General features: G+C 40.6%; 1 protein-coding gene across 7 annotated transcripts in view; it reads left to right on the top strand.

Annotated features, from left to right (window-relative positions):
• DMD (dystrophin) overlaps positions 1-13,086 on the top strand; it is a 2,426,617-nt gene that overhangs the window by 2,195,578 nt on the left and 217,953 nt on the right. The gene's annotated exons all lie outside the window — the stretch shown is intronic.

Here is a 13,086-nt window from a genome sequence, read left to right as displayed (position 1 = left end):
AAGTGTGTGTGTTGAGGGTTCTTTCTATTTAAAAAGCCATACTTCTACCACATGGAGTTAACATCTACCGCTAACATTCTGGCATATTTCTTGTCACATGTGAATATGGATGAGGGCCTAACCATCATTTTAAGGCAATTACTTTGCGCCTGGCAATGCCACAAATATGAACTAATTTAATCCTCATTGAACTTTAATGAGGAAGATACCATGATCATACCAATTTTAAAGATGGGGAAATTAAGGCACACAGTTCCACAGAGATTGACCGCCAGGATTCAAACCCAGGTTTGTTCCAGAGCCTGCTTTAGCCACTACACTAGACTGTCATTTACTTCATTTATGTGTTTTATAGATAGGAAATAATTCTGTATGATCTCCCTGCCTTCTCCTGCCACCTTCTTTTATTGTCACTTTCCCATCCTTTCCTTTGTTTTCCATTTCTGATAGGAAAAAGATCTCTGCTCACTTTTTTTTTTAAGATTTGCTTATTTGAAAGAGAGTGCACACTTGTGAGCATGCACATGTGCAGTCTGAGAGGGACAGAGGGAGAGAGAATCTCAAGCAGACTCCCTGCTGAGCATGGATCCTGACATGGGGCTCGATTCCACAACCCTGAGACCACAACCTGAGTCAAAACCAAGAGTGGGACACTTACCCTGCTGAGCCGCCCAGGTGCCCCTTTTGCTCACATTTTTAAAGTATTTGACTAGATGCCTTCATGTATCTCCAGTTGGCTCTTATCTTTTAGAACAAAAATTCCTAAAAGGTGGTGGTCCTTTCTATTATATGATGACAGTGTATTAGGTAAGAAGTTGTCTTACTTTCTGGACTGGGTCTAACCTTACTCTCTGCATGCAGTCGTTATTTGGACAGTATCATACACGTTTAGGATGGGCTGAAAGCAGGGAGGCCAAGTTATAGCAGTGTCTGCAATCAAGTGGAATTATGGCTTTTAGGAATGCCTCTAGGATAATTACAAGGCCTGTGGATTTCGTCTTCTGTATTTTCCCAAATCTCTGGTCTACATAAGTTGCCTTGGTGACTGCCACTTTATTCTATTTCATTGAGATTAAACGCAATAACATATTTGTAAGTGACTCATAAGCCATAAACAAAAATACCACTCTCACTAATATTAATTACTCCTCGGACGCCAGGTGTGTTCATTCATCTTTTATTCTCTTTGCCTGCCCCACCCAAATTCCCATGTCTTCCCCATTAAAACTTCTTTTCAGAAAATGATATGTTATTTAACCCAGGTGACAGGTAAAGTTTAATGTGTACTTCTCCTGGGTTATTTGCATTTTAATAGGGTGAAAAGCCATAAGTCTGAGGAATGACTCTCTGTTGGTAGAACGTCAGCCATAATCTCTGAGCTGTGAGGGAAGAACTTTGAAGGGCCAGGTGGAGCATCCTTATACCTTTTAAACAATATCACACTGGTGCCCACTTCCAGAAAGGTCAGGCTAGTAGACACAGACGCTCATTTACCTGCTTAAATGGAGCCAGCCCCAGAAGTCACCAATTTCTCATTCATGTGGATTATCAATATATGCTTAGAAGCTTTGCTTGTGGATATAAAAAAAAAAATACCAATTTGGCGTAAGGGTTATTTGAGAAATAGGACAGTGAGACTAAAGACTAAATGAAGAATGTTTCTTTGTTGTCCCTTTTAATTACAAAGATAATGTACGCCCCTCAAGAAATTCTGGAAAGCCAAGAGTAGAAACAGGGGGAAAAAATCACCCATAAGCCCACCACTCAGAGATGACCACTATAAAAAATGTACTTCATGAGGGGGTCTTTCTCTCAGGGGGTCTGTATATGTGTGTGAATTCAGATTCTCTTCTTTTAAACCAAACAGGGATAAAAACACATTACCATTTCATGACCTGCTTTTTTTCCTGTAGAACAGTAATAAAAATATTTTTCTGTGTTTAAATATCCTTCTGCCAAGTAATGTTTCAAATGGCTAGGTAGTCTCTTCCCTGGCTGCACCAGATTTACCAAGACAATTCTGAAGTACTCAATATTAAAATTATTTCAAATATTTCACTACTATATCCAACATTATGACTAATAGCCTTTGTACACCTTTATAAACATCTTCCATTCTTTCTACAAAATAAATGCCTAAATGCAGAACTGCTCTGTTAAAGGATGTTTACATTTGTATGGCTTTTGAAATGTACTGTCACATGGACTTCTTGAAATCTGCTCCAGAAGCTGGGTACTGCATCAAAACTATATTTGAGGCAGGGCATCTCTGAAGTCATTTACTTGCTGTTAAATTGTGTTCTATGAAAGCAAAACAGTTTTTCCCCTAAAACAAATAAAAATATGTCTGAAAAAAAATACGACTAAAGCCATATTAAATGATTTTGAATTGATAGATGTCAGATAATTTACTTCCAGTTTACTAGGAATAATAATAGGATGATTTCTGAGGCTTAGAAATTACTAAGTAAAGATGCGCCACTAACTGCCCCCCAAAACATGCTTACTGTCTCTCTCTCCTTTTCCCTTCTCTCTCTCCCCCCCCACACACATTCCCCTTTGAAAATCACATTACCAGCTGTCTTTGTTTTTTATCAGTAGAGAGAGGCAGCCTTTTACTAAATAAAAGTATTCACTGTTTCTTCTTGGTGGCCCAATCTCTCCTTGTTAAAGAAGTTGTTCCTTTTATCTTAGATCTGAGAGAAATGAGAAGAGGAAAACATTGTAAAATATGACCCTTATCCACTGGTAGACACTAGCTTGCCTTTAATTCTAGCTTTAATATTCTACCATTTTTTTAAGATTTTGTTTTTAAGTAATCTCTACACTCAATGTGGGGCTTGCGCTTATAACCCTGAGATCAAGGGTCGCACGCTCTACAGACTGAGCCAACCAGGTGCCCCAACATTCTACCACTTATTTTCTTTTAAGATTGTATTTCTTTATTTTAGAGAGAGAGTGTGTGCACAGGCAGGGAGAGGGGCAGAAGAGGGGAGAGGAAGAGGGAAAGAATCCAACGCAGATTCAGGGCTGAGCACAGAACCCAAAGCAGGGCTCATTAAGAGCCTCGATCCCACAACCCTGAGATCATGACCTGAGCCAAAACCAAAAGTCAGATGCTCAACTGCCTGAGCTACCCAGGTGCCCCCTCTTCCACTTCTAATCGACTTTGATAAACCAAGAAAAGGGAGAAATTGCTAATAGTGTGTTTTTTAAATTTTATATATATAATTTATTATATTTATACATGATTCTGAATCACACTACTAGCATTTATACATGTATTAGAATATATAACGGGAAGGTACAGTGTTTATGTCTTCATATGTCAATGATCAAGAAAGCACTTATACTATTTAGTGGCATGGTAGTCTGAAAATTATCCATTTAAAATTATCTTGAAGGGGCGGCCCGGGTGGCTCAGCGGTTTAGCGCCACCTTCAGCCCAGGGCGTGATCCTGGAGACCCGGAATCGAGTCCCGCATCAGGCTCCCTGCATGGAGCCTGCTTCTCCCTCTGCCTGTGTCTCTGCCTCTCTCTCTGCGTGTCTCTCATGAATAAATAAATAAAATTTTTTAAAAAATAAAATTATCTTGAAGAATTTATCTTCATGGGGTGCCTGGGTGTCTCAGTCAGTTAAGTGTGTACTTTGGCTCAGGTCATGTTCCTGGAGTCCCAGGATTGAGCTCCCCACTTAGGGTCCCCACTCAGTGGGGAGTCTGTTTCTCCCTTGCTCCTCCCCCTGCTCATAATCTCTCTCTCTCTCACTCTCTCTCTCTCTCTCTCTCTCTCCCTCTCTCCAATAAATAAATAAAATCTAAAAAAAAAAGTTTTAAAGAATTTATCTCTAAGAATTTAAAACCTTTTAAAAAAAGAACCTAAGATCTTTTTTGTATCAATTTTCTCAGTTCTCTAAGATTCTAGTCTACATTTTACTTCACCAAGGAGAACTATTTATTTGAATAAAGGTAGAAATCCTGTAACAGTGAGAACTTAGAGTTGTCTTAATGTTTTACTAGTTCTACGAAATCTTACCATTTGCAACCACATGGGTGGAGCTAGAGAATATTATGCTAAGTGAAATAAGTCAGAGAAAGATAAATACCATGTGATTTCACTCATAGGTGGAATTTAAGCAGCAAAACAAATGAGTGGAGAGAGAGAGAGAGGGAGAGGGAGAGGGAGGGAGAGGGAGAGGGAGAGGGAGAGGGAGAGGGAGAGGGAGAGGGAGAGGGAGAGGGAGAGGGAGAGGGAGAGGGAGAGGGAGAGAGAGAAGCAAGCCAAGAAACAGACTCAGGCAGCCCCAGTGGCTCAGCGGTTTAGCCCCTGCCTTCGGCCCAGGGCGTGACCCTGGAGTCCCGGGATCGAGTCCCACGTCGGGCTCCTTGCATGGAGCCTGCTTGTGCCTCTCTCTCCCTCTCTGTCTTTCATGAATAAATAAAATCTTAAAAAGAAACAGACTCAACTCTAGAGAGCAAACTAATAGTGACCAGAGGGGAGGTTAGTGGGAGGATGGGTGAAACAGATGATAGGGATTAAGGAGGGCACTTGTTATGATGAGCACCAGGTGATGTATGGAAGTATTGAGTCACTATACTGTACACCCAAAACTAACATAACACTATGCTACTTAACTGGAATTTAAATAAATACTTAACATATTTGACCAATTCTAGAATTCCCCAAAGTAGCATTTTCCAAGCCATTTTCCTCAGAACATTAATGTTCTGTATGATATTAATAACTCTTCCTTGAAAAAATAGTTTTGGGGTCAATAAGATTGGACAAACAGTAGCCTATAAAGATAAGAAAGTTTCTTTTTGTTGTTGAAATCGTTGTAGCCTTTAATATACATCGAAACACTAAGAAGAGGATAAAGTCAGTAGCTCTTCTCTGTTCTTACGTGATTATGGAAGTCTTTTTCAGGCATACCAATTAATTTCTCACTAAACGTGCCATGGAATGTAGTATTGGAATCTTTGCCCTAAAGTGGTATTTGCCAAATGGTTTAATGATGAGAACTTTCTGCAGAAGATAGTAAGAACATGATCCAATTAAAAAGAAAATGAGTTATTTATAAGGCAAAAGGGTCAACTTTCTCTTTCCTGAGATTTCTGGCTCCCACCCCTACCCCAAGAGTCCCCTATGCTGTGGAATTTCTTAACTGGAGAGAGGCTTAAGGGAGTAGCTATATGATTTGTTTTCAAAGTACTCATTAGTGAATACTGAAATCAGTTTAATGACTTGCAACCAACAATTTTTTAATGGGATGGAAGAGATGAGAAAATATCAGAGTACATTGCACAAGCAAGGTTAAGTATTGTTTTGACACTTTGGATTCAATTAGGGGGTGTGTGTGTGCATGCACACACATGCATATGTGTATGCTATGACACAAAGTAAGATACTTTCCTTCTGTGGGCTACAGTCCAAAAAGGTTTGAAAGACACTCAATTATGCCACCCCTAGCCATATTTTTACAGATGACAGAATATGTGCAGAAAGATATATATGACGTCACCAAGGTCACACACGTGGTTGTAATAGATGTGGGACCCAGTTTCTGAACTTGCAGGCCACATCTCACACTGCCTTACGCATTAAGCACAAACACTGAGGCCAGCAATTGTCTAGTCCATCTGATATTGCCACAGATCTCTCTCTTCTGTTTCTCTTGGTCTGGGCCATACTAAATGGATTTACAGAGCCTGAATTTTTCTCTGGATGCCTCTGGGCCAAGTGTTGTATCACTTGGGATATTGGTTAAGACTGTAGGCTCTGGGGCGCCGGGATGGCTCAGTTGGTTAAGCATCTGCCTTCAGCTCAAGTCATGATCCCAGAGTCCTTGGATCTAGCCCCACATCATTGGGCTCCCTGCTCAGCTGGGAGCCTGCTTCTCCCTCCCCCTGTTGTGCACTCCCTCTCTCTCTTTGTCAAATAAATAAATGCAATCTTTAAAAAAAAGACTATATAGGCTCTGGAACTAGGCTGACTGGGTGTAAGTAAAGGTCAGATACTCAATCGCTTTATCATCATCTGTAAAATGGGGATAATAGTAACATTTCATCAAATGTAAGACTTAGTCCCTCCCTGCAAGTTATAAAAGCCCTGAAATCAGAATGTAATTACTGCCCAATGGAGTTTCGAATTCAATGAACTGTGGTAATATTACCTCATAGAGTTATAGTGAAGATCAAATAGTTACTATGTGTGTGTGTGTGTAAAATATATAGAACAAATACGTAGAACAGGGGCACCTAAGTTGCTCAGTCGATTAAGCATCTGACTCTTGATTTCAGCTCAAGTCTTGATCTGAGGGTCATGAGCTCAAGCCTCGCACTGGGCTCCATGCTGGGTTTTGGAGCCTACTTAAAATAAAATATATAGAACAGTACCTGGCACGTAGTGATATATAGGTGACTGCTATTAGCATTAGTGTCATTATCACTATCAACTGACAATATAAGTTCATATCTGCTTATTAGAGTCAAACTAGATGTGAATGTATCATTCATTCTTTTGCATTTAATTGTGTGTAACTAGTTCCTCTCCTTTCCAAAGATGTTTTTCATGGATCTAATCTGAAGGGGCAGTGTTTTTCATATTTAAGAGCTCAACTGTTATTTGCACAACTAATGAATGGATGAATAATCAATGACTAGACCCTAATCTCTGCAAGGACAGGATGGTTATATATTCTCTGGCACCTAACATGGTGTCTGTACTTGGTAGATGTTCAATAAAATCATTTACAGAGTGAATTATGTTTTATACCCAAAAGAAAAAACTAAATTTCCTCCTGACATTGCTAATACACAGTGGCATGAGATTTAGCATAGTGACTATTACATAGTAGACACTCAATAAATAATGTGACCTTTCGTGTTGCCTCTGAGCAAGGACTAATGGCATCCAGAACTTGATGTGGTCCTTTTCATGGAAGTTTCCTGTGCCATGTAATATATTAGGGAAAAAAGCAGACTTCAAAAATCACAGCATAATCACAACTACATTAGAAAATAAAAACAACAGAAGGGGACATCTAAAGACAAGATTGAAAAGAAATCAGAAATCAAAGAACTATTGTGTTTTCCCTTTTTTTAACTTTTGCAGATTTTTTTTAATAATAAGCGTGTATTACTTTGGCAATGGGAAAAAACAATAATAGTAAAGATTTTTATTCTCTAGCTTTTAACCCACTGACCTCTTGTAGTCTTACCCTCTGTTGATGGCTCTGGAACTCTGTAAGACAAATTTCCTTTTTACTATTTGCTCTGAATTTAAAAGATATGAGTTTCATTGAGCAATCTTGTTCTCGGATTATGAGACACTGTAAAAAGAAAGAATTGATCACTTATTTCTTGCAGGCTTTATCATCTTAAGTGCCTTAATCAAATCCCTGGTTAACTCTTTGTCTCATTAAATCAATCCAAGCCTTTACAGTTTCCCCTTGCTACATAGAACTAAAAAGTTTGTTTCCATCTTGAGAGTTGCCAAACCTTCATCCCTGTACCTACCCCCCACCACCACTTCCTCCCACTCACACACTTAATAAAGAAGATGGGGGGGGGGACTTTAAGTACATCTAATAATTGTTGACATTTCACTTAACAGTGCTCCAATCTATGCTGCATTGTCCTCAGGGGATAGGTGAATTTGCAATATGAGTGAGCCAATAATTTAAAATTTCAGATCGGCTTAAAGAAGCCATCATGATAAGTTGGGAAGAAGCTTGTAGCTACAATGTGAGATGATTTTCAGCCTAAAGCTTCCTATCAGGAAAAGATCTCAGGGCAAAATAATTTGGGCCAATTTCTTCAGCAGTGACGTGCTGTCACAAGTGTTGGGAATTTGGGACAGATGCATTCTAACTTATCAGTGATGCTGGTAACAGCTCTGTAAGTTCAAAGGTAGCCTTTCAGATGCCCACAAAAAGCAGTCACAGTGATAATACTTACTCTTAGAACCAATTTCCATGGCCCTTTCTCCTTGAGCTCAAATTATATTCTCCATGAAGATCTAGAATTATTTGCTTTAGAGTGAGCTTAGTAACAAAATTTTGCATCTTGGGCCGTACATATCCACTTATCTGGACACATGAAGAAGCTTTGGATAGTTCTCAGTTTCTGTTGTGGGAGTTTGCTTATTGGAATTGGCTTGTACTGGCTTGAAAGAGCCAGTTGTTAAATATACAGGAGTTGTGAGGTGCTTGTTAAACTGACCTTTTGTAGTTTGAAATCAGCTGTAATGGGGCTACAGACCCTACCAAAATTGGCCAATATGTCAAATCAAGACTTGCTTTTCTTTTTTTGCGTAGCTAATGTTATTCAGATTACCCAAAGTTGTGGAGGCAAAGCTCAGGATCCAAACGTCTATCTGCCTTAAGTTAGGATGGCCACTGGTCCTGGTTTGTCTGGGATATTCTTGTCCAAGCACTGAAATTCCTGCATCTCAGGAAATCTCGGTGCTGAGTATACTGGGACGGTCGGTCACCCCAGCATTAAATAATGTTTCATGGAAAGAGATTCTTGTCCAAGTAATTGGTCTGGACAGCAGCTCTTGGGTAAAGGGGAGGGAGGAAAGGAGGATGCAGTGGGTGGTATGCTGGTGAGGGAGTCAAGCTACAGAGCTGGCCCCATTTTTGAAGCAAGAGAGCTGGGCTTTCATTCCCCCATGTCCATCAGTCATTGGCTGTGGATTTCTAGGGAGCAGAGAACAATAGTTCCCATATCACTGAGGAAGGTTCTCTGGAGCTGGGGGCACTGTATCCATAGCAATCAGCACTCATAGCAGCTGGGGATGAGTGCATCAGCGGGGAAGAGAGTTCTGAGGGGGTCGCCAATAGCATTAACATCTCTCAGACTGAAAGAAACTACTGTGCATCATCTGACTATAGAGCCCAATAGTGACATTTAGCTTGATCACTAACCACCACTCCACCACATGCCTGCATGGAGATCAGTCTGGTGGCATGGCAGAGATTGATCAAAGGCTTGTTTCTTTCTTACTCTCCTCATTGTGACGGATTTCTCTGGGCCTCATGGAGACCTAAGACGCCAAGACCGGCACCACAGTTCTGCATCAGCTTCATGATGCATGGGCACTATTTTAGTGAAATGTGGCTCTGAAAGGCATATTTTTACTCTCCCCAGAAAATGAAGGCATTTGTGAGTTTGGCCTAGGGTAACATTTTGTCATCTGTCCCAAAATCCAAAGCTTTGCACAACAGAAATGGTGGAATCACATCCCTGTGGGCAAAAATCATTACTTTCGTTTTCCATTTGGATGTTTTCCATTTTCAGAACACAACCAGTTTGGGATTACAAAATACTTTTTGGTGAGAACTTTGAGGTGAGGACAAAGGCATTTTGTTCTTTTGTAGACTTACATAAACTGTTGCTAGTTTAAAAACCATTCTCCTGAGGGGCACTTGGGTAGTAGCTCAGTCAGTTAGGCATCCGACTCTTGATTTCAGCTCAGGTCATGATCTCAGGGTCATGAGATTCAGTCCTGGGTTGGCCTTCCTGCTAGGCATGGAGCCTACTTAAAATTCTCTCCATCTCCTTCTGTCCCTCCCCACTCGCTTTCTTAAAAATTTCTCTTGCATTTTTAAATATACTTTCATATATCAACAATAACAATCATCTTGATTTCAGTCTACTACAGATGAGCTTTGTAAGGAGCGTGATAGGCTTAGGTGATAGGGAGACCCCTGGAAACGTAAGGAAGGATGCAGAATGGCAGTCACCATGAAGTGTGTTTGCTTCTCTCCTGATGTGCTTTGCTGCTATAGACTCAAACTACCTCAGTATCATAGCTTCTCTCTCTCCTCTCCACCTTGTCCTTACAGTTTCGACTGCCTTGTGACTTCTGTTTTCTTCTTTAGCCCTCTTTTTTTTTTTAACTTCTCTACCTTTCTACCATCTAAATTTCTCCATATGTTACAACCAAACTCTCTAAGAAAGAGCATCTGATTGGGTCAGGTGTTTACAATCCATTTATATCGAGACCAGGCTCTTTTGACCCGGGTGCTGGAGTCAATTCTTTGTGGGGGAGGCTGTGCTGTGCACTATAGGATGTTTAGCAACATCCCTGGCCTCTCCCCACACCATGCCAGTAGCACCCGCCCTCTCAATTGTGACTACCACAAACGTCTCCGGATGCTGCCAAAAGTCCTCTAAGAGGCAAAATTGTCCTTGGTTGAGAACTACTACTATGTAACTTACTCCTAGACGATGTGTAGCCATGGCAGTTGAGTCACATGGATTGCTAAGTATGCCTATGCGTGAGGAATCATTTGAACCTACTTTTTACAACTCCTAGGTCCCATGCAGTGAGAAGTGTCCTCAGCAGATGACCTTCAGCTGTCTGTCCTTTGGGGAATTGCTTCAGCTGCCTCCCCTAAAGTCATACCCCATCTGTGGGTAGCTCCTGATGGTTGCAGGAGGATAAAGACCTGACTATTTTGGCCCAATGCAGGAGAATTCTAACATTCTATTTCAGGAGCTCCAGTGGAGTTAACTAAGAGTATCAGTGGGGTTAACTGCATCTTAGCTTGACTTCTCTCACTTGCCATTCCTGTTCCCTTCTTCTTCTTTCCACAGCTATTAATCGCAAGGGCGCACCTAACTAAATACCCTGCTCTCTAAACATTGTCTCAGAGTCTGTTACCTGGGGAACCCCATCTGTGAGGGGACAATGTAACTGACAGGCATTTCAAAGCATCTGAGGAAAAGGCATTGTAATAGGCTCCTTCTGGTCACTGGGTGATTTGATTTACTCTTGCTTTTATTATGAGGTTGATGATTTTGTCCAGTGTATGTAGTGATGATCATTATTTAAGATGTCTGACCTCATGACCTCCATTAACGGGTAAGGACTTTGAAGATAGCATAAGATTACATCAGCCTCTTGCCTTATACCTTAAGTTCAGCGGCACACATACTAATGACAGACAAGAATTAGAATGAAGTATAGTCGATAAAATAGATCATAAAAGGAAATGGGTTGGAGTGTGAGAACCATAAGGGTAAAGGGCATGCATTCCTTTTTTTTTTTTTAATGTCATGCATCCAACATCTTGCAGATAAGTGCAGGATATGCCTTGATTGAGTGAATAACTGGGCACACTAAAGATTATTCCCTCTCTAATACAATATGGAAGAACCGAATCTAGTGCCTAGTCTAATGTCCTGAAACAACTATGAGCTTCACTTACTTTAGGCCAGCTAAGAATTGATTCATTCTGTCATTTAACTAGTCTCTTCTATAACCAGTATAGGTCAAACTCTGTTCTAGGTACTGGGGAAACAGAAGTAAATAAAAGAAAAATCCTCTCTCCTGGACCTTAAATTTTAGTAGGAGAAGGCAATCAGGTCATGATAAGTTTGACCAAGAAGAATAAAGCAGGCTAGCGGTGATAGGGGAAGGGAACATTTTAAATGGGGTGGTCATGGGGGTGGCTGGCATTTGAGTAGAGAAGTGAGGGAACAAGCCAGGCAGATACAGAGGGTTCCAAGTAGAGGAAACAGTAAACGCCTTTGCGTTTACCCTGAGATGAGAACGAGCTTATTGGGGTTTGAGGAACAAGAAGGAGTTCAGTAGGACTGAAGCTGAGGGGGCAAGACGGTGAATAATAAGGAGGAGGTAGAGCAGTGAGTGACAAAGAGCCAGGCCAAGGTGGGTCGTGTCAACTATGGCTAAAAACCTTTGAAATTTCTTATTAAGAAGAGAGGAACTAAGAGGGTTCCAAGCTAAGAAGGAACATGATCTGACTTACTTTACTATGCCTGTAGTATACATTCCTAGATTTATTAATAAACACTAGACACTTGGAATAGAAAGATGAGAAAGACCGAATCCTGGCTTTGGGATGCTCAAATTCTAAACAAAAGAGAAAGACCTATTAAACAAACAAACAAAAAACAGCATGACCTATAGTTGTGGTAAATAGGAATGGTAAGACTAGGGTGGAAGGGGGAATTAATTCTACAGAAAGCAAAATGAGATGTTCTTTACAGACCAGTAAATGAGGTTCCTGAGCCCAGTTTCTGTGGAGGGGAATACTTTCCACACAGCACCACGCAGTTCTCAGATCCTGGCAGAGTGTCCTAGAATTCCACTCAATTCTGAGGCCACTGACCTACAAGGTAGCATCAGATTCCACAGGTTAAAGGTCCATTCCTAGAAGACTGCCTTCCAAGAGTCCTCTCGTTAACATAACAAAAGACACCTTTCTCACCCTCCACCCAGGAAATTCCAAGGGTCTTGGAAACTGTGAGCCAGCATATGCAAAGATCAAATATATTTCTCTTATCAATCACAATATCGAGTATTAATGCACACTGTCTAGGAGGCTGTGTGCAAATCCAAGGTAGAAAGTATTTCATCTGTGAGGAATCTTAGCAAAGAAGGCTTCTGATTGTGTGGCCCTTGATTTCTTTCACTTAGCAAGGTTCACAGGATGTCTTCTGATATGATGAATATCCCCCTTTCCAATTTTACATGTAGCCTCCTTATAGCCCTTTGGTCCAGAAAAGGGATTTCTTATGTATGTATAATGAATATAAATATAGGTTTTAGAGAGTGCTAATGTTTTAATGAGCTAGAAATAGGCAGACGAGAGAGAATAATTGAAAGATTAGTCAACATGGGGACAATTTGACTTGGAAAGAGAAAATCTGAGCAGGAAATGTCTAGGAAAAAAATTTGAAAAGAAATGGAATGAGCTCATTCACGGTGTGAGTTAAGGACAAAGGGATTTATTTATTCTCAAAAGGTAAAAAGTGAGAGTTGGTGTTGTAGAACTTGATCTAGGCCAGCCATCATGGAAAAGACTTGGTCCAGGAGGTCTGGAGCAGGTACATCTAGTAAAGGTCGCAAGGGAAGGGGAAAAGTTTTGAACAAAATCTTCACTCATTCCTGGAGCCCAACACAAAACCTCACCAGGACCCTTGCTATCATAGGGCAAAATAAAGGGCAACAAGGCTTAAGTCTTAAATGAGATCAAATCATTCCTGTCCTGTGAGTCAGCCACACTCATTTAAATGGAAAAAATAAAAGATAACAAGTTTGTTTGGTTTTGTG

Source organism: Vulpes vulpes, chromosome X (genome assembly GCF_048418805.1).
Source record: "Vulpes vulpes isolate BD-2025 chromosome X, VulVul3, whole genome shotgun sequence".
In the NCBI taxonomy this organism is placed as follows: Eukaryota; Metazoa; Chordata; class Mammalia; order Carnivora; family Canidae; genus Vulpes; species Vulpes vulpes.
This window is presented reverse-complemented; position numbering and strand designations above follow the sequence as displayed.